Source organism: Patella vulgata, chromosome 4, assembly GCF_932274485.2.
Source record: "Patella vulgata chromosome 4, xgPatVulg1.2, whole genome shotgun sequence".
In the NCBI taxonomy this organism is placed as follows: Eukaryota; Metazoa; Mollusca; class Gastropoda; family Patellidae; genus Patella; species Patella vulgata.
The window spans coordinates 67,833,306-67,852,088 of NC_065882.2; the positions used below are offsets into that span (position 1 = coordinate 67,833,306).

General features: G+C 53.4%; 76 non-coding genes across 76 annotated transcripts; all 76 read left to right on the top strand.

The window, feature by feature from the left end:
* Window positions 1–69: 69 nt before the first annotated feature.
* On the top strand, window positions 70–142 carry Trnav-uac (transfer RNA valine (anticodon UAC)). The gene has a single exon. It is a non-coding gene; the product is annotated as a tRNA-Val (tRNA).
* A 230-nt stretch (window positions 143–372) lies between these two features.
* Trnav-cac (transfer RNA valine (anticodon CAC)) lies at window positions 373–445 on the top strand. The gene has a single exon. It is a non-coding gene; the product is annotated as a tRNA-Val (tRNA).
* Window positions 446–667: 222 nt separating this feature from the next.
* Window positions 668–740, top strand: Trnav-aac (transfer RNA valine (anticodon AAC)). The gene has a single exon. It is a non-coding gene; the product is annotated as a tRNA-Val (tRNA).
* Window positions 741–811: 71 nt separating this feature from the next.
* Window positions 812–884, top strand: Trnav-uac (transfer RNA valine (anticodon UAC)). Its single transcript has one exon. It is a non-coding gene; the product is annotated as a tRNA-Val (tRNA).
* A 231-nt stretch (window positions 885–1,115) lies between these two features.
* Trnav-cac (transfer RNA valine (anticodon CAC)) lies at window positions 1,116–1,188 on the top strand. Its single transcript has one exon. It is a non-coding gene; the product is annotated as a tRNA-Val (tRNA).
* A 222-nt stretch (window positions 1,189–1,410) lies between these two features.
* Trnav-aac (transfer RNA valine (anticodon AAC)) lies at window positions 1,411–1,483 on the top strand. Its single transcript has one exon. It is a non-coding gene; the product is annotated as a tRNA-Val (tRNA).
* A 71-nt stretch (window positions 1,484–1,554) lies between these two features.
* Trnav-uac (transfer RNA valine (anticodon UAC)) lies at window positions 1,555–1,627 on the top strand. The gene has a single exon. It is a non-coding gene; the product is annotated as a tRNA-Val (tRNA).
* Window positions 1,628–1,856: 229 nt separating this feature from the next.
* Trnav-cac (transfer RNA valine (anticodon CAC)) lies at window positions 1,857–1,929 on the top strand. The gene has a single exon. It is a non-coding gene; the product is annotated as a tRNA-Val (tRNA).
* A 222-nt stretch (window positions 1,930–2,151) lies between these two features.
* Trnav-aac (transfer RNA valine (anticodon AAC)) lies at window positions 2,152–2,224 on the top strand. The gene has a single exon. It is a non-coding gene; the product is annotated as a tRNA-Val (tRNA).
* A 71-nt stretch (window positions 2,225–2,295) lies between these two features.
* Window positions 2,296–2,368, top strand: Trnav-uac (transfer RNA valine (anticodon UAC)). The gene has a single exon. It is a non-coding gene; the product is annotated as a tRNA-Val (tRNA).
* A 228-nt stretch (window positions 2,369–2,596) lies between these two features.
* Trnav-cac (transfer RNA valine (anticodon CAC)) lies at window positions 2,597–2,669 on the top strand. The gene has a single exon. It is a non-coding gene; the product is annotated as a tRNA-Val (tRNA).
* A 222-nt stretch (window positions 2,670–2,891) lies between these two features.
* Trnav-aac (transfer RNA valine (anticodon AAC)) lies at window positions 2,892–2,964 on the top strand. The gene has a single exon. It is a non-coding gene; the product is annotated as a tRNA-Val (tRNA).
* A 71-nt stretch (window positions 2,965–3,035) lies between these two features.
* Window positions 3,036–3,108, top strand: Trnav-uac (transfer RNA valine (anticodon UAC)). Its single transcript has one exon. It is a non-coding gene; the product is annotated as a tRNA-Val (tRNA).
* A 229-nt stretch (window positions 3,109–3,337) lies between these two features.
* On the top strand, window positions 3,338–3,410 carry Trnav-cac (transfer RNA valine (anticodon CAC)). Its single transcript has one exon. It is a non-coding gene; the product is annotated as a tRNA-Val (tRNA).
* A 222-nt stretch (window positions 3,411–3,632) lies between these two features.
* On the top strand, window positions 3,633–3,705 carry Trnav-aac (transfer RNA valine (anticodon AAC)). The gene has a single exon. It is a non-coding gene; the product is annotated as a tRNA-Val (tRNA).
* Window positions 3,706–3,776: 71 nt separating this feature from the next.
* On the top strand, window positions 3,777–3,849 carry Trnav-uac (transfer RNA valine (anticodon UAC)). Its single transcript has one exon. It is a non-coding gene; the product is annotated as a tRNA-Val (tRNA).
* A 229-nt stretch (window positions 3,850–4,078) lies between these two features.
* Window positions 4,079–4,151, top strand: Trnav-cac (transfer RNA valine (anticodon CAC)). The gene has a single exon. It is a non-coding gene; the product is annotated as a tRNA-Val (tRNA).
* Window positions 4,152–4,373: 222 nt separating this feature from the next.
* On the top strand, window positions 4,374–4,446 carry Trnav-aac (transfer RNA valine (anticodon AAC)). Its single transcript has one exon. It is a non-coding gene; the product is annotated as a tRNA-Val (tRNA).
* A 71-nt stretch (window positions 4,447–4,517) lies between these two features.
* On the top strand, window positions 4,518–4,590 carry Trnav-uac (transfer RNA valine (anticodon UAC)). The gene has a single exon. It is a non-coding gene; the product is annotated as a tRNA-Val (tRNA).
* A 229-nt stretch (window positions 4,591–4,819) lies between these two features.
* On the top strand, window positions 4,820–4,892 carry Trnav-cac (transfer RNA valine (anticodon CAC)). The gene has a single exon. It is a non-coding gene; the product is annotated as a tRNA-Val (tRNA).
* A 222-nt stretch (window positions 4,893–5,114) lies between these two features.
* Window positions 5,115–5,187, top strand: Trnav-aac (transfer RNA valine (anticodon AAC)). The gene has a single exon. It is a non-coding gene; the product is annotated as a tRNA-Val (tRNA).
* A 71-nt stretch (window positions 5,188–5,258) lies between these two features.
* On the top strand, window positions 5,259–5,331 carry Trnav-uac (transfer RNA valine (anticodon UAC)). The gene has a single exon. It is a non-coding gene; the product is annotated as a tRNA-Val (tRNA).
* A 228-nt stretch (window positions 5,332–5,559) lies between these two features.
* On the top strand, window positions 5,560–5,632 carry Trnav-cac (transfer RNA valine (anticodon CAC)). The gene has a single exon. It is a non-coding gene; the product is annotated as a tRNA-Val (tRNA).
* A 222-nt stretch (window positions 5,633–5,854) lies between these two features.
* Window positions 5,855–5,927, top strand: Trnav-aac (transfer RNA valine (anticodon AAC)). Its single transcript has one exon. It is a non-coding gene; the product is annotated as a tRNA-Val (tRNA).
* A 71-nt stretch (window positions 5,928–5,998) lies between these two features.
* Window positions 5,999–6,071, top strand: Trnav-uac (transfer RNA valine (anticodon UAC)). Its single transcript has one exon. It is a non-coding gene; the product is annotated as a tRNA-Val (tRNA).
* Window positions 6,072–6,299: 228 nt separating this feature from the next.
* Trnav-cac (transfer RNA valine (anticodon CAC)) lies at window positions 6,300–6,372 on the top strand. Its single transcript has one exon. It is a non-coding gene; the product is annotated as a tRNA-Val (tRNA).
* A 222-nt stretch (window positions 6,373–6,594) lies between these two features.
* On the top strand, window positions 6,595–6,667 carry Trnav-aac (transfer RNA valine (anticodon AAC)). The gene has a single exon. It is a non-coding gene; the product is annotated as a tRNA-Val (tRNA).
* A 71-nt stretch (window positions 6,668–6,738) lies between these two features.
* On the top strand, window positions 6,739–6,811 carry Trnav-uac (transfer RNA valine (anticodon UAC)). Its single transcript has one exon. It is a non-coding gene; the product is annotated as a tRNA-Val (tRNA).
* Window positions 6,812–7,039: 228 nt separating this feature from the next.
* On the top strand, window positions 7,040–7,112 carry Trnav-cac (transfer RNA valine (anticodon CAC)). Its single transcript has one exon. It is a non-coding gene; the product is annotated as a tRNA-Val (tRNA).
* Window positions 7,113–7,334: 222 nt separating this feature from the next.
* On the top strand, window positions 7,335–7,407 carry Trnav-aac (transfer RNA valine (anticodon AAC)). The gene has a single exon. It is a non-coding gene; the product is annotated as a tRNA-Val (tRNA).
* Window positions 7,408–7,478: 71 nt separating this feature from the next.
* Window positions 7,479–7,551, top strand: Trnav-uac (transfer RNA valine (anticodon UAC)). The gene has a single exon. It is a non-coding gene; the product is annotated as a tRNA-Val (tRNA).
* A 229-nt stretch (window positions 7,552–7,780) lies between these two features.
* Trnav-cac (transfer RNA valine (anticodon CAC)) lies at window positions 7,781–7,853 on the top strand. Its single transcript has one exon. It is a non-coding gene; the product is annotated as a tRNA-Val (tRNA).
* A 222-nt stretch (window positions 7,854–8,075) lies between these two features.
* Trnav-aac (transfer RNA valine (anticodon AAC)) lies at window positions 8,076–8,148 on the top strand. The gene has a single exon. It is a non-coding gene; the product is annotated as a tRNA-Val (tRNA).
* Window positions 8,149–8,219: 71 nt separating this feature from the next.
* On the top strand, window positions 8,220–8,292 carry Trnav-uac (transfer RNA valine (anticodon UAC)). The gene has a single exon. It is a non-coding gene; the product is annotated as a tRNA-Val (tRNA).
* A 229-nt stretch (window positions 8,293–8,521) lies between these two features.
* Window positions 8,522–8,594, top strand: Trnav-cac (transfer RNA valine (anticodon CAC)). Its single transcript has one exon. It is a non-coding gene; the product is annotated as a tRNA-Val (tRNA).
* Window positions 8,595–8,816: 222 nt separating this feature from the next.
* Trnav-aac (transfer RNA valine (anticodon AAC)) lies at window positions 8,817–8,889 on the top strand. Its single transcript has one exon. It is a non-coding gene; the product is annotated as a tRNA-Val (tRNA).
* A 71-nt stretch (window positions 8,890–8,960) lies between these two features.
* Window positions 8,961–9,033, top strand: Trnav-uac (transfer RNA valine (anticodon UAC)). The gene has a single exon. It is a non-coding gene; the product is annotated as a tRNA-Val (tRNA).
* Window positions 9,034–9,263: 230 nt separating this feature from the next.
* Trnav-cac (transfer RNA valine (anticodon CAC)) lies at window positions 9,264–9,336 on the top strand. Its single transcript has one exon. It is a non-coding gene; the product is annotated as a tRNA-Val (tRNA).
* Window positions 9,337–9,558: 222 nt separating this feature from the next.
* Trnav-aac (transfer RNA valine (anticodon AAC)) lies at window positions 9,559–9,631 on the top strand. The gene has a single exon. It is a non-coding gene; the product is annotated as a tRNA-Val (tRNA).
* A 71-nt stretch (window positions 9,632–9,702) lies between these two features.
* On the top strand, window positions 9,703–9,775 carry Trnav-uac (transfer RNA valine (anticodon UAC)). The gene has a single exon. It is a non-coding gene; the product is annotated as a tRNA-Val (tRNA).
* A 228-nt stretch (window positions 9,776–10,003) lies between these two features.
* On the top strand, window positions 10,004–10,076 carry Trnav-cac (transfer RNA valine (anticodon CAC)). Its single transcript has one exon. It is a non-coding gene; the product is annotated as a tRNA-Val (tRNA).
* Window positions 10,077–10,298: 222 nt separating this feature from the next.
* Window positions 10,299–10,371, top strand: Trnav-aac (transfer RNA valine (anticodon AAC)). Its single transcript has one exon. It is a non-coding gene; the product is annotated as a tRNA-Val (tRNA).
* A 71-nt stretch (window positions 10,372–10,442) lies between these two features.
* Trnav-uac (transfer RNA valine (anticodon UAC)) lies at window positions 10,443–10,515 on the top strand. The gene has a single exon. It is a non-coding gene; the product is annotated as a tRNA-Val (tRNA).
* A 230-nt stretch (window positions 10,516–10,745) lies between these two features.
* On the top strand, window positions 10,746–10,818 carry Trnav-cac (transfer RNA valine (anticodon CAC)). The gene has a single exon. It is a non-coding gene; the product is annotated as a tRNA-Val (tRNA).
* A 222-nt stretch (window positions 10,819–11,040) lies between these two features.
* Trnav-aac (transfer RNA valine (anticodon AAC)) lies at window positions 11,041–11,113 on the top strand. The gene has a single exon. It is a non-coding gene; the product is annotated as a tRNA-Val (tRNA).
* A 71-nt stretch (window positions 11,114–11,184) lies between these two features.
* On the top strand, window positions 11,185–11,257 carry Trnav-uac (transfer RNA valine (anticodon UAC)). The gene has a single exon. It is a non-coding gene; the product is annotated as a tRNA-Val (tRNA).
* A 226-nt stretch (window positions 11,258–11,483) lies between these two features.
* On the top strand, window positions 11,484–11,556 carry Trnav-cac (transfer RNA valine (anticodon CAC)). The gene has a single exon. It is a non-coding gene; the product is annotated as a tRNA-Val (tRNA).
* A 222-nt stretch (window positions 11,557–11,778) lies between these two features.
* Trnav-aac (transfer RNA valine (anticodon AAC)) lies at window positions 11,779–11,851 on the top strand. Its single transcript has one exon. It is a non-coding gene; the product is annotated as a tRNA-Val (tRNA).
* A 71-nt stretch (window positions 11,852–11,922) lies between these two features.
* Window positions 11,923–11,995, top strand: Trnav-uac (transfer RNA valine (anticodon UAC)). Its single transcript has one exon. It is a non-coding gene; the product is annotated as a tRNA-Val (tRNA).
* A 228-nt stretch (window positions 11,996–12,223) lies between these two features.
* Trnav-cac (transfer RNA valine (anticodon CAC)) lies at window positions 12,224–12,296 on the top strand. The gene has a single exon. It is a non-coding gene; the product is annotated as a tRNA-Val (tRNA).
* A 222-nt stretch (window positions 12,297–12,518) lies between these two features.
* Window positions 12,519–12,591, top strand: Trnav-aac (transfer RNA valine (anticodon AAC)). Its single transcript has one exon. It is a non-coding gene; the product is annotated as a tRNA-Val (tRNA).
* A 71-nt stretch (window positions 12,592–12,662) lies between these two features.
* On the top strand, window positions 12,663–12,735 carry Trnav-uac (transfer RNA valine (anticodon UAC)). Its single transcript has one exon. It is a non-coding gene; the product is annotated as a tRNA-Val (tRNA).
* Window positions 12,736–12,963: 228 nt separating this feature from the next.
* On the top strand, window positions 12,964–13,036 carry Trnav-cac (transfer RNA valine (anticodon CAC)). Its single transcript has one exon. It is a non-coding gene; the product is annotated as a tRNA-Val (tRNA).
* Window positions 13,037–13,258: 222 nt separating this feature from the next.
* On the top strand, window positions 13,259–13,331 carry Trnav-aac (transfer RNA valine (anticodon AAC)). The gene has a single exon. It is a non-coding gene; the product is annotated as a tRNA-Val (tRNA).
* A 71-nt stretch (window positions 13,332–13,402) lies between these two features.
* On the top strand, window positions 13,403–13,475 carry Trnav-uac (transfer RNA valine (anticodon UAC)). The gene has a single exon. It is a non-coding gene; the product is annotated as a tRNA-Val (tRNA).
* A 232-nt stretch (window positions 13,476–13,707) lies between these two features.
* On the top strand, window positions 13,708–13,780 carry Trnav-cac (transfer RNA valine (anticodon CAC)). The gene has a single exon. It is a non-coding gene; the product is annotated as a tRNA-Val (tRNA).
* Window positions 13,781–14,002: 222 nt separating this feature from the next.
* Trnav-aac (transfer RNA valine (anticodon AAC)) lies at window positions 14,003–14,075 on the top strand. Its single transcript has one exon. It is a non-coding gene; the product is annotated as a tRNA-Val (tRNA).
* Window positions 14,076–14,146: 71 nt separating this feature from the next.
* On the top strand, window positions 14,147–14,219 carry Trnav-uac (transfer RNA valine (anticodon UAC)). The gene has a single exon. It is a non-coding gene; the product is annotated as a tRNA-Val (tRNA).
* Window positions 14,220–14,448: 229 nt separating this feature from the next.
* Window positions 14,449–14,521, top strand: Trnav-cac (transfer RNA valine (anticodon CAC)). Its single transcript has one exon. It is a non-coding gene; the product is annotated as a tRNA-Val (tRNA).
* A 222-nt stretch (window positions 14,522–14,743) lies between these two features.
* Window positions 14,744–14,816, top strand: Trnav-aac (transfer RNA valine (anticodon AAC)). Its single transcript has one exon. It is a non-coding gene; the product is annotated as a tRNA-Val (tRNA).
* A 71-nt stretch (window positions 14,817–14,887) lies between these two features.
* Trnav-uac (transfer RNA valine (anticodon UAC)) lies at window positions 14,888–14,960 on the top strand. The gene has a single exon. It is a non-coding gene; the product is annotated as a tRNA-Val (tRNA).
* Window positions 14,961–15,190: 230 nt separating this feature from the next.
* Window positions 15,191–15,263, top strand: Trnav-cac (transfer RNA valine (anticodon CAC)). The gene has a single exon. It is a non-coding gene; the product is annotated as a tRNA-Val (tRNA).
* Window positions 15,264–15,485: 222 nt separating this feature from the next.
* Trnav-aac (transfer RNA valine (anticodon AAC)) lies at window positions 15,486–15,558 on the top strand. The gene has a single exon. It is a non-coding gene; the product is annotated as a tRNA-Val (tRNA).
* Window positions 15,559–15,629: 71 nt separating this feature from the next.
* Window positions 15,630–15,702, top strand: Trnav-uac (transfer RNA valine (anticodon UAC)). The gene has a single exon. It is a non-coding gene; the product is annotated as a tRNA-Val (tRNA).
* A 229-nt stretch (window positions 15,703–15,931) lies between these two features.
* On the top strand, window positions 15,932–16,004 carry Trnav-cac (transfer RNA valine (anticodon CAC)). The gene has a single exon. It is a non-coding gene; the product is annotated as a tRNA-Val (tRNA).
* Window positions 16,005–16,226: 222 nt separating this feature from the next.
* Trnav-aac (transfer RNA valine (anticodon AAC)) lies at window positions 16,227–16,299 on the top strand. Its single transcript has one exon. It is a non-coding gene; the product is annotated as a tRNA-Val (tRNA).
* A 71-nt stretch (window positions 16,300–16,370) lies between these two features.
* Trnav-uac (transfer RNA valine (anticodon UAC)) lies at window positions 16,371–16,443 on the top strand. The gene has a single exon. It is a non-coding gene; the product is annotated as a tRNA-Val (tRNA).
* A 229-nt stretch (window positions 16,444–16,672) lies between these two features.
* Window positions 16,673–16,745, top strand: Trnav-cac (transfer RNA valine (anticodon CAC)). Its single transcript has one exon. It is a non-coding gene; the product is annotated as a tRNA-Val (tRNA).
* A 222-nt stretch (window positions 16,746–16,967) lies between these two features.
* Trnav-aac (transfer RNA valine (anticodon AAC)) lies at window positions 16,968–17,040 on the top strand. The gene has a single exon. It is a non-coding gene; the product is annotated as a tRNA-Val (tRNA).
* Window positions 17,041–17,111: 71 nt separating this feature from the next.
* Trnav-uac (transfer RNA valine (anticodon UAC)) lies at window positions 17,112–17,184 on the top strand. The gene has a single exon. It is a non-coding gene; the product is annotated as a tRNA-Val (tRNA).
* Window positions 17,185–17,412: 228 nt separating this feature from the next.
* Trnav-cac (transfer RNA valine (anticodon CAC)) lies at window positions 17,413–17,485 on the top strand. The gene has a single exon. It is a non-coding gene; the product is annotated as a tRNA-Val (tRNA).
* Window positions 17,486–17,707: 222 nt separating this feature from the next.
* Trnav-aac (transfer RNA valine (anticodon AAC)) lies at window positions 17,708–17,780 on the top strand. The gene has a single exon. It is a non-coding gene; the product is annotated as a tRNA-Val (tRNA).
* A 71-nt stretch (window positions 17,781–17,851) lies between these two features.
* Trnav-uac (transfer RNA valine (anticodon UAC)) lies at window positions 17,852–17,924 on the top strand. Its single transcript has one exon. It is a non-coding gene; the product is annotated as a tRNA-Val (tRNA).
* Window positions 17,925–18,152: 228 nt separating this feature from the next.
* On the top strand, window positions 18,153–18,225 carry Trnav-cac (transfer RNA valine (anticodon CAC)). Its single transcript has one exon. It is a non-coding gene; the product is annotated as a tRNA-Val (tRNA).
* A 222-nt stretch (window positions 18,226–18,447) lies between these two features.
* On the top strand, window positions 18,448–18,520 carry Trnav-aac (transfer RNA valine (anticodon AAC)). The gene has a single exon. It is a non-coding gene; the product is annotated as a tRNA-Val (tRNA).
* A 71-nt stretch (window positions 18,521–18,591) lies between these two features.
* Trnav-uac (transfer RNA valine (anticodon UAC)) lies at window positions 18,592–18,664 on the top strand. Its single transcript has one exon. It is a non-coding gene; the product is annotated as a tRNA-Val (tRNA).
* The last annotated feature ends 119 nt before the right edge of the window (window positions 18,665–18,783 follow it).

Genomic DNA, 18,783 nt, shown 5'->3' on the forward strand with positions numbered 1-18,783 from the left:
GAATTTTTGTTTCCCCGGTCCAAGAGAAGCCATATAAACTTAATTGTCAGTCCAGAAAGCTAGTCTGTCGGTTCTGTGGTGTAGTGGTTATCACGTCTGCTTTACACGCAGAAGGCCGCGAGTTCGAGCCTCGCCAGAACCTGTCATTTTGGTAGCCGACGCATCGTGCTGCAGTTGAAACCGCGTGCAATCACAGAGTGGTTATGGCCGACTGCCGGCGAATTTCAGCTGCATTGGAAGGCCGCATCAGCGGGCAAACCCGCCTGCTCGGTTTGGTGGCGAGTTCCGTCTCTCCCCCCCCCCCTCCTTTTTCTCTTTCTGGTGGCAGCGCGTTAATGGCTTCAGCCCTGCATCTAAAAGGGAGAATCAAGGGGTTCGGTAGTGTAGTGGTTATCACGCTCGCCTCACACGCGAGAGGTCCTGGGTTCGACCCCCAGCCGAACCAAACGTTTTAAGTGGGGAGGCGGTAAATGAGATTGGCCGAGTGGATTAATCCCGCTGTAACAACATGCCGGAGAGATGACGAAAGCGGCGGAGCGTTACCGGTAGTCGCGGCTTATCAAAACATGTGGCTTCTTTGGACTTGTCGAAAGCTGCCGTGAAGGATGAAGATGGTGTCTTTTTGTTTTGGGCAGTGTGACACCTAATCTGGAATAGAAACGGGCAGGGTTTCGTGGTGTAGTGGTTATCACGTCTGCTTAACACGCAGAAGGTCGCGAGTTCGAGCCTCGCCGAAACCTTGGAATTTTTGTTTCCCCGGTCCAAGAGAAGCCATATAAACTTAATTGTCAGTCCAGAAAGCTAGTCTGTCGGTTCTGTGGTGTAGTGGTTATCACGTCTGCTTTACACGCAGAAGGCCGCGAGTTCGAGCCTCGCCAGAACCTGTCATTTTGGTAGCCGACGCATCGTGCTGCAGTTGAAACCGCGTGCAATCACAGAGTGGTTATGGCCGACTGCCGGCGAATTTCAGCTGCATTGGAAGGCCGCATCAGCGGGCAAACCCGCCTGCTCGGTTTGGTGGCGAGTTCCGTCTCTCCCCCCCCCCCCTCCTTTTTCTCTTTCTGGTGGCAGCGCGAAAATGGCTTCAGCCCTGCATCTAAAAGGGAGAATCAAGGGGTTCGGTAGTGTAGTGGTTATCACGCTCGCCTCACACGCGAGAGGTCCTGGGTTCGACCCCCAGCCGAACCAAACGTTTTAAGTGGGGAGGCGGTAAATGAGATTGGCCGAGTGGATTAATCCCGCTGTAACAACATGCCGGAGAGATGACGAAAGCGGCGGAGCGTTACCGGTAGTCGCGGCTTATCAAAACATGTGGCTTCTTTGGACTTGTCGAAAGCTGCCGTGAAGGATGAAGATGGTGTCTTTTTGTTTTGGGCAGTGTGACACCTAATCTGGAATAGAAACGGGCAGGGTTTCGTGGTGTAGTGGTTATCACGTCTGCTTAACACGCAGAAGGTCGCGAGTTCGAGCCTCGCCGAAACCTTGGAATTTTTGTTTCCCCGGTCCAAGAGAAGCCATATAAACTTAATTGTCAGTCCAGAAAGCTAGTCTGTCGGTTCTGTGGTGTAGTGGTTATCACGTCTGCTTTACACGCAGAAGGCCGCGAGTTCGAGCCTCGCCAGAACCTCTCATTTTGGTAGCCGACGCATCGTGCTGCAGTTGAAACCGCGTGCAATCACAGAGTGGTTATGGCCGACTGCCGGCGAATTTCAGCTGCATTGGAAGGCCGCATCAGCGGGCAAACCCGCCTGCTCGGTTTGGTGGCGAGTTCCGTCTCTCCCCCCCCCCTCCTTTTTCTCTTTCTGGTGGCAGCGCGTTAATGGCTTCAGTCCTGCATCTAAAAGGGAGAATCAAGGGGTTCGGTAGTGTAGTGGTTATCACGCTCGCCTCACACGCGAGAGGTCCTGGGTTCGACCCCCAGCCGAACCAAACGTTTTAAGTGGGGAGGCGGTAAATGAGATTGGCCGAGTGGATTAATCCCGCTGTAACAACATGCCGGAGAGATGACGAAAGCGGCGGAGCGTTACCGGTAGTCGCGGCTTATCAAAACATGTGGCTTCTTTGGACTTGTCGAAAGCTGCCGTGAAGGATGAAGATGGTGTCTTTTTGTTTTGGGCAGTGTGACACCTAATCTGGAATAGAAACGGGCAGGGTTTCGTGGTGTAGTGGTTATCACGTCTGCTTAACACGCAGAAGGTCGCGAGTTCGAGCCTCGCCGAAACCTTGGAATTTTTGTTTCCCCGGTCCAAGAGAAGCCATATAAACTTAATTGTCAGTCCAGAAAGCTAGTCTGTCGGTTCTGTGGTGTAGTGGTTATCACGTCTGCTTTACACGCAGAAGGCCGCGAGTTCGAGCCTCGCCAGAACCTGTCATTTTGGTAGCCGACGCATCGTGCTGCAGTTGAAACCGCGTGCAATCACAGAGTGGTTATGGCCGACTGCCGGCGAATTTCAGCTGCATTGGAAGGCCGCATCAGCGGGCAAACCCGCCTGCTCGGTTTGGTGGCGAGTTCCGTCTCCCCCCCCCCCTCCTTTTTCTCTTTCTGGTGGCAGCGCGAAAATGGCTTCAGCCCTGCATCTAAAAGGGAGAATCAAGGGGTTCGGTAGTGTAGTGGTTATCACGCTCGCCTCACACGCGAGAGGTCCTGGGTTCGACCCCCAGCCGAACCAAACGTTTTAAGTGGGGAGGCGGTAAATGAGATTGGCCGAGTGGATTAATCCCGCTGTAACAACATGCCGGAGAGATGACGAAAGCGGCGGAGCGTTACCGGTAGTCGCGGCTTATCAAAACATGTGGCTTCTTTGGACTTGTCGAAAGCTGCCGTGAAGGATGAAGATGGTGTCTTTTTGTTTTGGGCAGTGTGACACCTAATCTGGAATAGAAACGGGCAGGGTTTCGTGGTGTAGTGGTTATCACGTCTGCTTAACACGCAGAAGGTCGCGAGTTCGAGCCTCGCCGAAACCTTGGAATTTTTGTTTCCCCGGTCCAAGAGAAGCCATATAAACTTAATTGTCAGTCCAGAAAGCTAGTCTGTCGGTTCTGTGGTGTAGTGGTTATCACGTCTGCTTTACACGCAGAAGGCCGCGAGTTCGAGCCTCGCCAGAACCTGTCATTTTGGTAGCCGACGCATCGTGCTGCAGTTGAAACCGCGTGCAATCACAGAGTGGTTATGGCCGACTGCCGGCGAATTTCAGCTGCATTGGAAGGCCGCATCAGCGGGCAAACCCGCCTGCTCGGTTTGGTGGCGAGTTCCGTCTCTCCCCCCCCCCTCCTTTTTCTCTTTCTGGTGGCAGCGCGAAAATGGCTTCAGCCCTGCATCTAAAAGGGAGAATCAAGGGGTTCGGTAGTGTAGTGGTTATCACGCTCGCCTCACACGCGAGAGGTCCTGGGTTCGACCCCCAGCCGAACCAAACGTTTTAAGTGGGGAGGCGGTAAATGAGATTGGCCGAGTGGATTAATCCCGCTGTAACAACATGCCGGAGAGATGACGAAAGCGGCGGAGCGTTACCGGTAGTCGCGGCTTATCAAAACATGTGGCTTCTTTGGACTTGTCGAAAGCTGCCGTGAAGGATGAAGATGGTGTCTTTTTGTTTTGGGCAGTGTGACACCTAATCTGGAATAGAAACGGGCAGGGTTTCGTGGTGTAGTGGTTATCACGTCTGCTTAACACGCAGAAGGTCGCGAGTTCGAGCCTCGCCGAAACCTTGGAATTTTTGTTTCCCCGGTCCAAGAGAAGCCATATAAACTTAATTGTCAGTCCAGAAAGCTAGTCTGTCGGTTCTGTGGTGTAGTGGTTATCACGTCTGCTTTACACGCAGAAGGCCGCGAGTTCGAGCCTCGCCAGAACCTCTCATTTTGGTAGCCGACGCATCGTGCTGCAGTTGAAACCGCGTGCAATCACAGAGTGGTTATGGCCGACTGCCGGCGAATTTCAGCTGCATTGGAAGGCCGCATCAGCGGGCAAACCCGCCTGCTCGGTTTGGTGGCGAGTTCCGTCTCTCCCCCCCCCCTCCTTTTTCTCTTTCTGGTGGCAGCGCGAAAATGGCTTCAGCCCTGCATCTAAAAGGGAGAATCAAGGGGTTCGGTAGTGTAGTGGTTATCACGCTCGCCTCACACGCGAGAGGTCCTGGGTTCGACCCCCAGCCGAACCAAACGTTTTAAGTGGGGAGGCGGTAAATGAGATTGGCCGAGTGGATTAATCCCGCTGTAACAACATGCCGGAGAGATGACGAAAGCGGCGGAGCGTTACCGGTAGTCGCGGCTTATCAAAACATGTGGCTTCTTTGGACTTGTCGAAAGCTGCCGTGAAGGATGAAGATGGTGTCTTTTTGTTTTGGGCAGTGTGACACCTAATCTGGAATAGAAACGGGCAGGGTTTCGTGGTGTAGTGGTTATCACGTCTGCTTAACACGCAGAAGGTCGCGAGTTCGAGCCTCGCCGAAACCTTGGAATTTTTGTTTCCCCGGTCCAAGAGAAGCCATATAAACTTAATTGTCAGTCCAGAAAGCTAGTCTGTCGGTTCTGTGGTGTAGTGGTTATCACGTCTGCTTTACACGCAGAAGGCCGCGAGTTCGAGCCTCGCCAGAACCTCTCATTTTGGTAGCCGACGCATCGTGCTGCAGTTGAAACCGCGTGCAATCACAGAGTGGTTATGGCCGACTGCCGGCGAATTTCAGCTGCATTGGAAGGCCGCATCAGCGGGCAAACCCGCCTGCTCGGTTTGGTGGCGAGTTCCGTCTCTCCCCCCCCCCTCCTTTTTCTCTTTCTGGTGGCAGCGCGAAAATGGCTTCAGCCCTGCATCTAAAAGGGAGAATCAAGGGGTTCGGTAGTGTAGTGGTTATCACGCTCGCCTCACACGCGAGAGGTCCTGGGTTCGACCCCCAGCCGAACCAAACGTTTTAAGTGGGGAGGCGGTAAATGAGATTGGCCGAGTGGATTAATCCCGCTGTAACAACATGCCGGAGAGATGACGAAAGCGGCGGAGCGTTACCGGTAGTCGCGGCTTATCAAAACATGTGGCTTCTTTGGACTTGTCGAAAGCTGCCGTGAAGGATGAAGATGGTGTCTTTTTGTTTTGGGCAGTGTGACACCTAATCTGGAATAGAAACGGGCAGGGTTTCGTGGTGTAGTGGTTATCACGTCTGCTTAACACGCAGAAGGTCGCGAGTTCGAGCCTCGCCGAAACCTTGGAATTTTTGTTTCCCCGGTCCAAGAGAAGCCATATAAACTTAATTGTCAGTCCAGAAAGCTAGTCTGTCGGTTCTGTGGTGTAGTGGTTATCACGTCTGCTTTACACGCAGAAGGCCGCGAGTTCGAGCCTCGCCAGAACCTGTCATTTTGGTAGCCGACGCATCGTGCTGCAGTTGAAACCGCGTGCAATCACAGAGTGGTTATGGCCGACTGCCGGCGAATTTCAGCTGCATTGGAAGGCCGCATCAGCGGGCAAACCCGCCTGCTCGGTTTGGTGGCGAGTTCCGTCTCTCCCCCCCCCTCCTTTTTCTCTTTCTGGTGGCAGCGCGAAAATGGCTTCAGCCCTGCATCTAAAAGGGAGAATCAAGGGGTTCGGTAGTGTAGTGGTTATCACGCTCGCCTCACACGCGAGAGGTCCTGGGTTCGACCCCCAGCCGAACCAAACGTTTTAAGTGGGGAGGCGGTAAATGAGATTGGCCGAGTGGATTAATCCCGCTGTAACAACATGCCGGAGAGATGACGAAAGCGGCGGAGCGTTACCGGTAGTCGCGGCTTATCAAAACATGTGGCTTCTTTGGACTTGTCGAAAGCTGCCGTGAAGGATGAAGATGGTGTCTTTTTGTTTTGGGCAGTGTGACACCTAATCTGGAATAGAAACGGGCAGGGTTTCGTGGTGTAGTGGTTATCACGTCTGCTTAACACGCAGAAGGTCGCGAGTTCGAGCCTCGCCGAAACCTTGGAATTTTTGTTTCCCCGGTCCAAGAGAAGCCATATAAACTTAATTGTCAGTCCAGAAAGCTAGTCTGTCGGTTCTGTGGTGTAGTGGTTATCACGTCTGCTTTACACGCAGAAGGCCGCGAGTTCGAGCCTCGCCAGAACCTGTCATTTTGGTAGCCGACGCATCGTGCTGCAGTTGAAACCGCGTGCAATCACAGAGTGGTTATGGCCGACTGCCGGCGAATTTCAGCTGCATTGGAAGGCCGCATCAGCGGGCAAACCCGCCTGCTCGGTTTGGTGGCGAGTTCCGTCTCCCCCCCCCCCTCCTTTTTCTCTTTCTGGTGGCAGCGCGAAAATGGCTTCAGCCCTGCATCTAAAAGGGAGAATCAAGGGGTTCGGTAGTGTAGTGGTTATCACGCTCGCCTCACACGCGAGAGGTCCTGGGTTCGACCCCCAGCCGAACCAAACGTTTTAAGTGGGGAGGCGGTAAATGAGATTGGCCGAGTGGATTAATCCCGCTGTAACAACATGCCGGAGAGATGACGAAAGCGGCGGAGCGTTACCGGTAGTCGCGGCTTATCAAAACATGTGGCTTCTTTGGACTTGTCGAAAGCTGCCGTGAAGGATGAAGATGGTGTCTTTTTGTTTTGGGCAGTGTGACACCTAATCTGGAATAGAAACGGGCAGGGTTTCGTGGTGTAGTGGTTATCACGTCTGCTTAACACGCAGAAGGTCGCGAGTTCGAGCCTCGCCGAAACCTTGGAATTTTTGTTTCCCCGGTCCAAGAGAAGCCATATAAACTTAATTGTCAGTCCAGAAAGCTAGTCTGTCGGTTCTGTGGTGTAGTGGTTATCACGTCTGCTTTACACGCAGAAGGCCGCGAGTTCGAGCCTCGCCAGAACCTCTCATTTTGGTAGCCGACGCATCGTGCTGCAGTTGAAACCGCGTGCAATCACAGAGTGGTTATGGCCGACTGCCGGCGAATTTCAGCTGCATTGGAAGGCCGCATCAGCGGGCAAACCCGCCTGCTCGGTTTGGTGGCGAGTTCCGTCTCTCCCCCCCCCTCCTTTTTCTCTTTCTGGTGGCAGCGCGTTAATGGCTTCAGCCCTGCATCTAAAAGGGAGAATCAAGGGGTTCGGTAGTGTAGTGGTTATCACGCTCGCCTCACACGCGAGAGGTCCTGGGTTCGACCCCCAGCCGAACCAAACGTTTTAAGTGGGGAGGCGGTAAATGAGATTGGCCGAGTGGATTAATCCCGCTGTAACAACATGCCGGAGAGATGACGAAAGCGGCGGAGCGTTACCGGTAGTCGCGGCTTATCAAAACATGTGGCTTCTTTGGACTTGTCGAAAGCTGCCGTGAAGGATGAAGATGGTGTCTTTTTGTTTTGGGTAGTGTGACACCTAATCTGGAATAGAAACGGGCAGGGTTTCGTGGTGTAGTGGTTATCACGTCTGCTTAACACGCAGAAGGTCGCGAGTTCGAGCCTCGCCGAAACCTTGGAATTTTTGTTTCCCCGGTCCAAGAGAAGCCATATAAACTTAATTGTCAGTCCAGAAAGCTAGTCTGTCGGTTCTGTGGTGTAGTGGTTATCACGTCTGCTTTACACGCAGAAGGCCGCGAGTTCGAGCCTCGCCAGAACCTGTCATTTTGGTAGCCGACGCATCGTGCTGCAGTTGAAACCGCGTGCAATCACAGAGTGGTTATGGCCGACTGCCGGCGAATTTCAGCTGCATTGGAAGGCCGCATCAGCGGGCAAACCCGCCTGCTCGGTTTGGTGGCGAGTTCCGTCTCTCCCCCCCCCCTCCTTTTTCTCTTTCTGGTGGCAGCGCGAAAATGGCTTCAGCCCTGCATCTAAAAGGGAGAATCAAGGGGTTCGGTAGTGTAGTGGTTATCACGCTCGCCTCACACGCGAGAGGTCCTGGGTTCGACCCCCAGCCGAACCAAACGTTTTAAGTGGGGAGGCGGTAAATGAGATTGGCCGAGTGGATTAATCCCGCTGTAACAACATGCCGGAGAGATGACGAAAGCGGCGGAGCGTTACCGGTAGTCGCGGCTTATCAAAACATGTGGCTTCTTTGGACTTGTCGAAAGCTGCCGTGAAGGATGAAGATGGTGTCTTTTTGTTTTGGGCAGTGTGACACCTAATCTGGAATAGAAACGGGCAGGGTTTCGTGGTGTAGTGGTTATCACGTCTGCTTAACACGCAGAAGGTCGCGAGTTCGAGCCTCGCCGAAACCTTGGAATTTTTGTTTCCCCGGTCCAAGAGAAGCCATATAAACTTAATTGTCAGTCCAGAAAGCTAGTCTGTCGGTTCTGTGGTGTAGTGGTTATCACGTCTGCTTTACACGCAGAAGGCCGCGAGTTCGAGCCTCGCCAGAACCTCTCATTTTGGTAGCCGACGCATCGTGCTGCAGTTGAAACCGCGTGCAATCACAGAGTGGTTATGGCCGACTGCCGGCGAATTTCAGCTGCATTGGAAGGCCGCATCAGCGGGCAAACCCGCCTGCTCGGTTTGGTGGCGAGTTCCGTCTCTCCCCCCCCCCTCCTTTTTCTCTTTCTGGTGGCAGCGCGAAAATGGCTTCAGCCCTGCATCTAAAAGGGAGAATCAAGGGGTTCGGTAGTGTAGTGGTTATCACGCTCGCCTCACACGCGAGAGGTCCTGGGTTCGACCCCCAGCCGAACCAAACGTTTTAAGTGGGGAGGCGGTAAATGAGATTGGCCGAGTGGATTAATCCCGCTGTAACAACATGCCGGAGAGATGACGAAAGCGGCGGAGCGTTACCGGTAGTCGCGGCTTATCAAAACATGTGGCTTCTTTGGACTTGTCGAAAGCTGCCGTGAAGGATGAAGATGGTGTCTTTTTGTTTTGGGCAGTGTGACACCTAATCTGGAATAGAAACGGGCAGGGTTTCGTGGTGTAGTGGTTATCACGTCTGCTTAACACGCAGAAGGTCGCGAGTTCGAGCCTCGCCGAAACCTTGGAATTTTTGTTTCCCCGGTCCAAGAGAAGCCATATAAACTTAATTGTCAGTCCAGAAAGCTAGTCTGTCGGTTCTGTGGTGTAGTGGTTATCACGTCTGCTTTACACGCAGAAGGCCGCGAGTTCGAGCCTCGCCAGAACCTCTCATTTTGGTAGCCGACGCATCGTGCTGCAGTTGAAACCGCGTGCAATCACAGAGTGGTTATGGCCGACTGCCGGCGAATTTCAGCTGCATTGGAAGGCCGCATCAGCGGGCAAACCCGCCTGCTCGGTTTGGTGGCGAGTTCCGTCTCTCCCCCCCCCCCTCCTTTTTCTCTTTCTGGTGGCAGCGCGAAAATGGCTTCAGCCCTGCATCTAAAAGGGAGAATCAAGGGGTTCGGTAGTGTAGTGGTTATCACGCTCGCCTCACACGCGAGAGGTCCTGGGTTCGACCCCCAGCCGAACCAAACGTTTTAAGTGGGGAGGCGGTAAATGAGATTGGCCGAGTGGATTAATCCCGCTGTAACAACATGCCGGAGAGATGACGAAAGCGGCGGAGCGTTACCGGTAGTCGCGGCTTATCAAAACATGTGGCTTCTTTGGACTTGTCGAAAGCTGCCGTGAAGGATGAAGATGGTGTCTTTTTGTTTTGGGCAGTGTGACACCTAATCTGGAATAGAAACGGGCAGGGTTTCGTGGTGTAGTGGTTATCACGTCTGCTTAACACGCAGAAGGTCGCGAGTTCGAGCCTCGCCGAAACCTTGGAATTTTTGTTTCCCCGGTCCAAGAGAAGCCATATAAACTTAATTGTCAGTCCAGAAAGCTAGTCTGTCGGTTCTGTGGTGTAGTGGTTATCACGTCTGCTTTACACGCAGAAGGCCGCGAGTTCGAGCCTCGCCAGAACCTCTCATTTTGGTAGCCGACGCATCGTGCTGCAGTTGAAACCGCGTGCAATCACAGAGTGGTTATGGCCGACTGCCGGCGAATTTCAGCTGCATTGGAAGGCCGCATCAGCGGGCAAACCCGCCTGCTCGGTTTGGTGGCGAGTTCCGTCTCTCCCCCCCCCTCCTTTTTCTCTTTCTGGTGGCAGCGCGAAAATGGCTTCAGCCCTGCATCTAAAAGGGAGAATCAAGGGGTTCGGTAGTGTAGTGGTTATCACGCTCGCCTCACACGCGAGAGGTCCTGGGTTCGACCCCCAGCCGAACCAAACGTTTTAAGTGGGGAGGCGGTAAATGAGATTGGCCGAGTGGATTAATCCCGCTGTAACAACATGCCGGAGAGATGACGAAAGCGGCGGAGCGTTACCGGTAGTCGCGGCTTATCAAAACATGTGGCTTCTTTGGACTTGTCGAAAGCTGCCGTGAAGGATGAAGATGGTGTCTTTTTGTTTTGGGTAGTGTGACACCTAATCTGGAATAGAAACGGACAGGGTTTCGTGGTGTAGTGGTTATCACGTCTGCTTAACACGCAGAAGGTCGCGAGTTCGAGCCTCGCCGAAACCTTGGAATTTTTGTTTCCCCGGTCCAAGAGAAGCCATATAAACTTAATTGTCAGTCCAGAAAGCTAGTCTGTCGGTTCTGTGGTGTAGTGGTTATCACGTCTGCTTTACACGCAGAAGGCCGCGAGTTCGAGCCTCGCCAGAACCTGTCATTTTGGTAGCCGACGCATCGTGCTGCAGTTGAAACCGCGTGCAATCACAGAGTGGTTATGGCCGACTGCCGGCGAATTTCAGCTGCATTGGAAGGCCGCATCAGCGGGCAAACCCGCCTGCTCGGTTTGGTGGCGAGTTCCGTCTCTCCACCCCCCCCTCCTTTTTCTCTTTCTGGTGGCAGCGCGAAAATGGCTTCAGCCCTGCATCTAAAAGGGAGAATCAAGGGGTTCGGTAGTGTAGTGGTTATCACGCTCGCCTCACACGCGAGAGGTCCTGGGTTCGACCCCCAGCCGAACCAAACGTTTTAAGTGGGGAGGCGGTAAATGAGATTGGCCGAGTGGATTAATCCCGCTGTAACAACATGCCGGAGAGATGACGAAAGCGGCGGAGCGTTACCGGTAGTCGCGGCTTATCAAAACATGTGGCTTCTTTGGACTTGTCGAAAGCTGCCGTGAAGGATGAAGATGGTGTCTTTTTGTTTTGGGCAGTGTGACACCTAATCTGGAATAGAAACGGGCAGGGTTTCGTGGTGTAGTGGTTATCACGTCTGCTTAACACGCAGAAGGTCGCGAGTTCGAGCCTCGCCGAAACCTTGGAATTTTTGTTTCCCCGGTCCAAGAGAAGCCATATAAACTTAATTGTCAGTCCAGAAAGCTAGTCTGTCGGTTCTGTGGTGTAGTGGTTATCACGTCTGCTTTACACGCAGAAGGCCGCGAGTTCGAGCCTCGCCAGAACCTGTCATTTTGGTAGCCGACGCATCGTGCTGCAGTTGAAACCGCGTGCAATCACAGAGTGGTTATGGCCGACTGCCGGCGAATTTCAGCTGCATTGGAAGGCCGCATCAGCGGGCAAACCCGCCTGCTCGGTTTGGTGGCGAGTTCCGTCTCCCCCCCCCTCCTTTTTCTCTTTCTGGTGGCAGCGCGAAAATGGCTTCAGCCCTGCATCTAAAAGGGAGAATCAAGGGGTTCGGTAGTGTAGTGGTTATCACGCTCGCCTCACACGCGAGAGGTCCTGGGTTCGACCCCCAGCCGAACCAAACGTTTTAAGTGGGGAGGCGGTAAATGAGATTGGCCGAGTGGATTAATCCCGCTGTAACAACATGCCGGAGAGATGACGAAAGCGGCGGAGCGTTACCGGTAGTCGCGGCTTATCAAAACATGTGGCTTCTTTGGACTTGTCGAAAGCTGCCGTGAAGGATGAAGATGGTGTCTTTTTGTTTTGGGCAGTGTGACACCTAATCTGGAATAGAAACGGGCAGGGTTTCGTGGTGTAGTGGTTATCACGTCTGCTTAACACGCAGAAGGTCGCGAGTTCGAGCCTCGCCGAAACCTTGGAATTTTTGTTTCCCCGGTCCAAGAGAAGCCATATAAACTTAATTGTCAGTCCAGAAAGCTAGTCTGTCGGTTCTGTGGTGTAGTGGTTATCACGTCTGCTTTACACGCAGAAGGCCGCGAGTTCGAGCCTCGCCAGAACCTCTCATTTTGGTAGCCGACGCATCGTGCTGCAGTTGAAACCGCGTGCAATCACAGAGTGGTTATGGCCGACTGCCGGCGAATTTCAGCTGCATTGGAAGGCCGCATCAGCGGGCAAACCCGCCTGCTCGGTTTGGTGGCGAGTTCCGTCTCTCCCCCCCCCTCCTTTTTCTCTTTCTGGTGGCAGCGCGAAAATGGCTTCAGCCCTGCATCTAAAAGGGAGAATCAAGGGGTTCGGTAGTGTAGTGGTTATCACGCTCGCCTCACACGCGAGAGGTCCTGGGTTCGACCCCCAGCCGAACCAAACGTTTTAAGTGGGGAGGCGGTAAATGAGATTGGCCGAGTGGATTAATCCCGCTGTAACAACATGCCGGAGAGATGACGAAAGCGGCGGAGCGTTACCGGTAGTCGCGGCTTATCAAAACATGTGGCTTCTTTGGACTTGTCGAAAGCTGCCGTGAAGGATGAAGATGGTGTCTTTTTGTTTTGGGCAGTGTGACACCTAATCTGGAATAGAAACGGGCAGGGTTTCGTGGTGTAGTGGTTATCACGTCTGCTTAACACGCAGAAGGTCGCGAGTTCGAGCCTCGCCGAAACCTTGGAATTTTTGTTTCCCCGGTCCAAGAGAAGCCATATAAACTTAATTGTCAGTCCAGAAAGCTAGTCTGTCGGTTCTGTGGTGTAGTGGTTATCACGTCTGCTTTACACGCAGAAGGCCGCGAGTTCGAGCCTCGCCAGAACCTGTCATTTTGGTAGCCGACGCATCGTGCTGCAGTTGAAACCGCGTGCAATCACAGAGTGGTTATGGCCGACTGCCGGCGAATTTCAGCTGCATTGGAAGGCCGCATCAGCGGGCAAACCCGCCTGCTCGGTTTGGTGGCGAGTTCCGTCTCTCCCCCCCCCTCCTTTTTCTCTTTCTGGTGGCAGCGCGAAAATGGCTTCAGCCCTGCATCTAAAAGGGAGAATCAAGGGGTTCGGTAGTGTAGTGGTTATCACGCTCGCCTCACACGCGAGAGGTCCTGGGTTCGACCCCCAGCCGAACCAAACGTTTTAAGTGGGGAGGCGGTAAATGAGATTGGCCGAGTGGATTAATCCCGCTGTAACAACATGCCGGAGAGATGACGAAAGCGGCGGAGCGTTACCGGTAGTCGCGGCTTATCAAAACATGTGGCTTCTTTGGACTTGTCGAAAGCTGCCGTGAAGGATGAAGATGGTGTCTTTTTGTTTTGGGCAGTGTGACACCTAATCTGGAATAGAAACGGGCAGGGTTTCGTGGTGTAGTGGTTATCACGTCTGCTTAACACGCAGAAGGTCGCGAGTTCGAGCCTCGCCGAAACCTTGGAATTTTTGTTTCCCCGGTCCAAGAGAAGCCATATAAACTTAATTGTCAGTCCAGAAAGCTAGTCTGTCGGTTCTGTGGTGTAGTGGTTATCACGTCTGCTTTACACGCAGAAGGCCGCGAGTTCGAGCCTCGCCAGAACCTGTCATTTTGGTAGCCGACGCATCGTGCTGCAGTTGAAACCGCGTGCAATCACAGAGTGGTTATGGCCGACTGCCGGCGAATTTCAGCTGCATTGGAAGGCCGCATCAGCGGGCAAACCCGCCTGCTCGGTTTGGTGGCGAGTTCCGTCTCTCCCCCCCCCCCCCTCCTTTTTCTCTTTCTGGTGGCAGCGCGAAAATGGCTTCAGCCCTGCATCTAAAAGGGAGAATCAAGGGGTTCGGTAGTGTAGTGGTTATCACGCTCGCCTCACACGCGAGAGGTCCTGGGTTCGACCCCCAGCCGAACCAAACGTTTTAAGTGGGGAGGCGGTAAATGAGATTGGCCGAGTGGATTAATCCCGCTGTAACAACATGCCGGAGAGATGACGAAAGCGGCGGAGCGTTACCGGTAGTCGCGGCTTATCAAAACATGTGGCTTCTTTGGACTTGTCGAAAGCTGCCGTGAAGGATGAAGATGGTGTCTTTTTGTTTTGGGCAGTGTGACACCTAATCTGGAATAGAAACGGGCAGGGTTTCGTGGTGTAGTGGTTATCACGTCTGCTTAACACGCAGAAGGTCGCGAGTTCGAGCCTCGCCGAAACCTTGGAATTTTTGTTTCCCCGGTCCAAGAGAAGCCATATAAACTTAATTGTCAGTCCAGAAAGCTAGTCTGTCGGTTCTGTGGTGTAGTGGTTATCACGTCTGCTTTACACGCAGAAGGCCGCGAGTTCGAGCCTCGCCAGAACCTCTCATTTTGGTAGCCGACGCATCGTGCTGCAGTTGAAACCGCGTGCAATCACAGAGTGGTTATGGCCGACTGCCGGCGAATTTCAGCTGCATTGGAAGGCCGCATCAGCGGGCAAACCCGCCTGCTCGGTTTGGTGGCGAGTTCCGTCTCTCCCCCCCCCCTCCTTTTTCTCTTTCTGGTGGCAGCGCGAAAATGGCTTCAGCCCTGCATCTAAAAGGGAGAATCAAGGGGTTCGGTAGTGTAGTGGTTATCACGCTCGCCTCACACGCGAGAGGTCCTGGGTTCGACCCCCAGCCGAACCAAACGTTTTAAGTGGGGAGGCGGTAAATGAGATTGGCCGAGTGGATTAATCCCGCTGTAACAACATGCCGGAGAGATGACGAAAGCGGCGGAGCGTTACCGGTAGTCGCGGCTTATCAAAACATGTGGCTTCTTTGGACTTGTCGAAAGCTGCCGTGAAGGATGAAGATGGTGTCTTTTTGTTTTGGGCAGTGTGACACCTAATCTGGAATAGAAACGGGCAGGGTTTCGTGGTGTAGTGGTTATCACGTCTGCTTAACACGCAGAAGGTCGCGAGTTCGAGCCTCGCCGAAACCTTGGAATTTTTGTTTCCCCGGTCCAAGAGAAGCCATATAAACTTAATTGTCAGTCCAGAAATCTAGTCTGTCGGTTCTGTGGTGTAGTGGTTATCACGTCTGCTTTACACGCAGAAGGCCGCGAGTTCGAGCCTCGCCAGAACCTGTCATTTTGGTAGCCGACGCATCGTGCTGCAGTTGAAACCGCGTGCAATCACAGAGTGGTTATGGCCGACTGCCGGCGAATTTCAGCTGCATTGGAAGGCCGCATCAGCGGGCAAACCCGCCTGCTCGGTTTGGTGGCGAGTTCCGTCTCTCCCCCCCCCCCTCCTTTTTCTCTTTCTGGTGGCAGCGCGAAAATGGCTTCAGCCCTGCATCTAAAAGGGAGAATCAAGGGGTTCGGTAGTGTAGTGGTTATCACGCTCGCCTCACACGCGAGAGGTCCTGGGTTCGACCCCCAGCCGAACCAAACGTTTTAAGTGGGGAGGCGGTAAATGAGATTGGCCGAGTGGATTAATCCCGCTGTAACAACATGCCGGAGAGATGACGAAAGCGGCGGAGCGTTACCGGTAGTCGCGGCTTATCAAAACATGTGGCTTCTTTGGACTTGTCGAAAGCTGCCGTGAAGGATGAAGATGGTGTCTTTTTGTTTTGGGCAGTGTGACACCTAATCTGGAATAGAAACGGGCAGGGTTTCGTGGTGTAGTGGTTATCACGTCTGCTTAACACGCAGAAGGTCGCGAGTTCGAGCCTCGCCGAAACCTTGGAATTTTTGTTTCCCCGGTCCAAGAGAAGCCATATAAACTTAATTGTCAGTCCAGAAAGCTAGTCTGTCGGTTCTGTGGTGTAGTGGTTATCACGTCTGCTTTACACGCAGAAGGCCGCGAGTTCGAGCCTCGCCAGAACCTGTCATTTTGGTAGCCGACGCATCGTGCTGCAGTTGAAACCGCGTGCAATCACAGAGTGGTTATGGCCGACTGCCGGCGAATTTCAGCTGCATTGGAAGGCCGCATCAGCGGGCAAACCCGCCTGCTCGGTTTGGTGGCGAGTTCCGTCTCTCCCCCCCCCCTCCTTTTTCTCTTTCTGGTGGCAGCGCGAAAATGGCTTCAGCCCTGCATCTAAAAGGGAGAATCAAGGGGTTCGGTAGTGTAGTGGTTATCACGCTCGCCTCACACGCGAGAGGTCCTGGGTTCGACCCCCAGCCGAACCAAACGTTTTAAGTGGGGAGGCGGTAAATGAGATTGGCCGAGTGGATTAATCCCGCTGTAACAACATGCCGGAGAGATGACGAAAGCGGCGGAGCGTTACCGGTAGTCGCGGCTTATCAAAACATGTGGCTTCTTTGGACTTGTCGAAAGCTGCCGTGAAGGATGAAGATGGTGTCTTTTTGTTTTGGGCAGTGTGACACCTAATCTGGAATAGAAACGGGCAGGGTTTCGTGGTGTAGTGGTTATCACGTCTGCTTAACACGCAGAAGGTCGCGAGTTCGAGCCTCGCCGAAACCTTGGAATTTTTGTTTCCCCGGTCCAAGAGAAGCCATATAAACTTAATTGTCAGTCCAGAAAGCTAGTCTGTCGGTTCTGTGGTGTAGTGGTTATCACGTCTGCTTTACACGCAGAAGGCCGCGAGTTCGAGCCTCGCCAGAACCTGTCATTTTGGTAGCCGACGCATCGTGCTGCAGTTGAAACCGCGTGCAATCACAGAGTGGTTATGGCCGACTGCCGGCGAATTTCAGCTGCATTGGAAGGCCGCATCAGCGGGCAAACCCGCCTGCTCGGTTTGGTGGCGAGTTCCGTCTCTCCCCCCCCCCTCCTTTTTCTCTTTCTGGTGGCAGCGCGAAAATGGCTTCAGCCCTGCATCTAAAAGGGAGAATCAAGGGGTTCGGTAGTGTAGTGGTTATCACGCTCGCCTCACACGCGAGAGGTCCTGGGTTCGACCCCCAGCCGAACCAAACGTTTTAAGTGGGGAGGCGGTAAATGAGATTGGCCGAGTGGATTAATCCCGCTGTAACAACATGCCGGAGAGATGACGAAAGCGGCGGAGCGTTACCGGTAGTCGCGGCTTATCAAAACATGTGGCTTCTTTGGACTTGTCGAAAGCTGCCGTGAAGGATGAAGATGGTGTCTTTTTGTTTTGGGCAGTGTGACACCTAATCTGGAATAGAAACGGGCAGGGTTTCGTGGTGTAGTGGTTATCACGTCTGCTTAACACGCAGAAGGTCGCGAGTTCGAGCCTCGCCGAAACCTTGGAATTTTTGTTTCCCCGGTCCAAGAGAAGCCATATAAACTTAATTGTCAGTCCAGAAAGCTAGTCTGTCGGTTCTGTGGTGTAGTGGTTATCACGTCTGCTTTACACGCAGAAGGCCGCGAGTTCGAGCCTCGCCAGAACCTGTCATTTTGGTAGCCGACGCATCGTGCTGCAGTTGAAACCGCGTGCAATCACAGAGTGGTTATGGCCGACTGCCGGCGAATTTCAGCTGCATTGGAAGGCCGCATCAGCGGGCAAACCCGCCTGCTCGGTTTGGTGGCGAGTTCCGTCTCTCCCCCCCCCTCCTTTTTCTCTTTCTGGTGGCAGCGCGAAAATGGCTTCAGCCCTGCATCTAAAAGGGAGAATCAAGGGGTTCGGTAGTGTAGTGGTTATCACGCTCGCCTCACACGCGAGAGGTCCTGGGTTCGACCCCCAGCCGAACCAAACGTTTTAAGTGGGGAGGCGGTAAATGAGATTGGCCGAGTGGATTAATCCCGCTGTAACAACATGCCGGAGAGATGACGAAAGCGGCGGAGCGTTACCGGTAGTCGCGGCTTATCAAAACATGTGGCTTCTTTGGACTTGTCGAAAGCTGCCGTGAAGGATGAAGATGGTGTCTTTTTGTTTTGGGCAGTGTGACACCTAATCTGGAATAGAAACGGGCAGGGTTTCGTGGTGTAGTGGTTATCACGTCTGCTTAACACGCAGAAGGTCGCGAGTTCGAGCCTCGCCGAAACCTTGGAATTTTTGTTTCCCCGGTCCAAGAGAAGCCATATAAACTTAATTGTCAGTCCAGAAAGCTAGTCTGTCGGTTCTGTGGTGTAGTGGTTATCACGTCTGCTTTACACGCAGAAGGCCGCGAGTTCGAGCCTCGCCAGAACCTGTCATTTTGGTAGCCGACGCATCGTGCTGCAGTTGAAACCGCGTGCAATCACAGAGTGGTTATGGCCGACTGCCGGCGAATTTCAGCTGCATTGGAAGGCCGCATCAGCGGGCAAACCCGCCTGCTCGGTTTGGTGGCGAGTTCCGTCTCTCCCCCCCCCTCCTTTTTCTCTTTCTGGTGGCAGCGCGAAAATGGCTTCAGCCCTGCATCTAAAAGGGAGAATCAAGGGGTTCGGTAGTGTAGTGGTTATCACGCTCGCCTCACACGCGAGAGGTCCTGGGTTCGACCCCCAGCCGAACCAAACGTTTTAAGTGGGGAGGCGGTAAATGAGATTGGCCGAGTGGATTAATCCCGCTGTAACAACATGCCGGAGAGATGACGAAAGCGGCGGAGCGTTACCGGTAGTCGCGGCTTATCAAAACATGTGGCTTCTTTGGACTTGTCGAAAGCTGCCGTGAAGGATGAAGATGGTGTCTTTTTGTTTTGGGCAGTGTGACACCTAATCTGGAATAGAAACGGGCAGGGTTTCGTGGTGTAGTGGTTATCACGTCTGCTTAACACGCAGAAGGTCGCGAGTTCGAGCCTCGCCGAAACCTTGGAATTTTTGTTTCCCCGGTCCAAGAGAAGCCATATAAACTTAATTGTCAGTCCAGAAAGCTAGTCTGTCGGTTCTGTGGTGTAGTGGTTATCACGTCTGCTTTACACGCAGAAGGCCGCGAGTTCGAGCCTCGCCAGAACCTGTCATTTTGGTAGCCGACGCATCGTGCTGCAGTTGAAACCGCGTGCAATCACAGAGTGGTTATGGCCGACTGCCGGCGAATTTCAGCTGCATTGGAAGGCCGCATCAGCGGGCAAACCC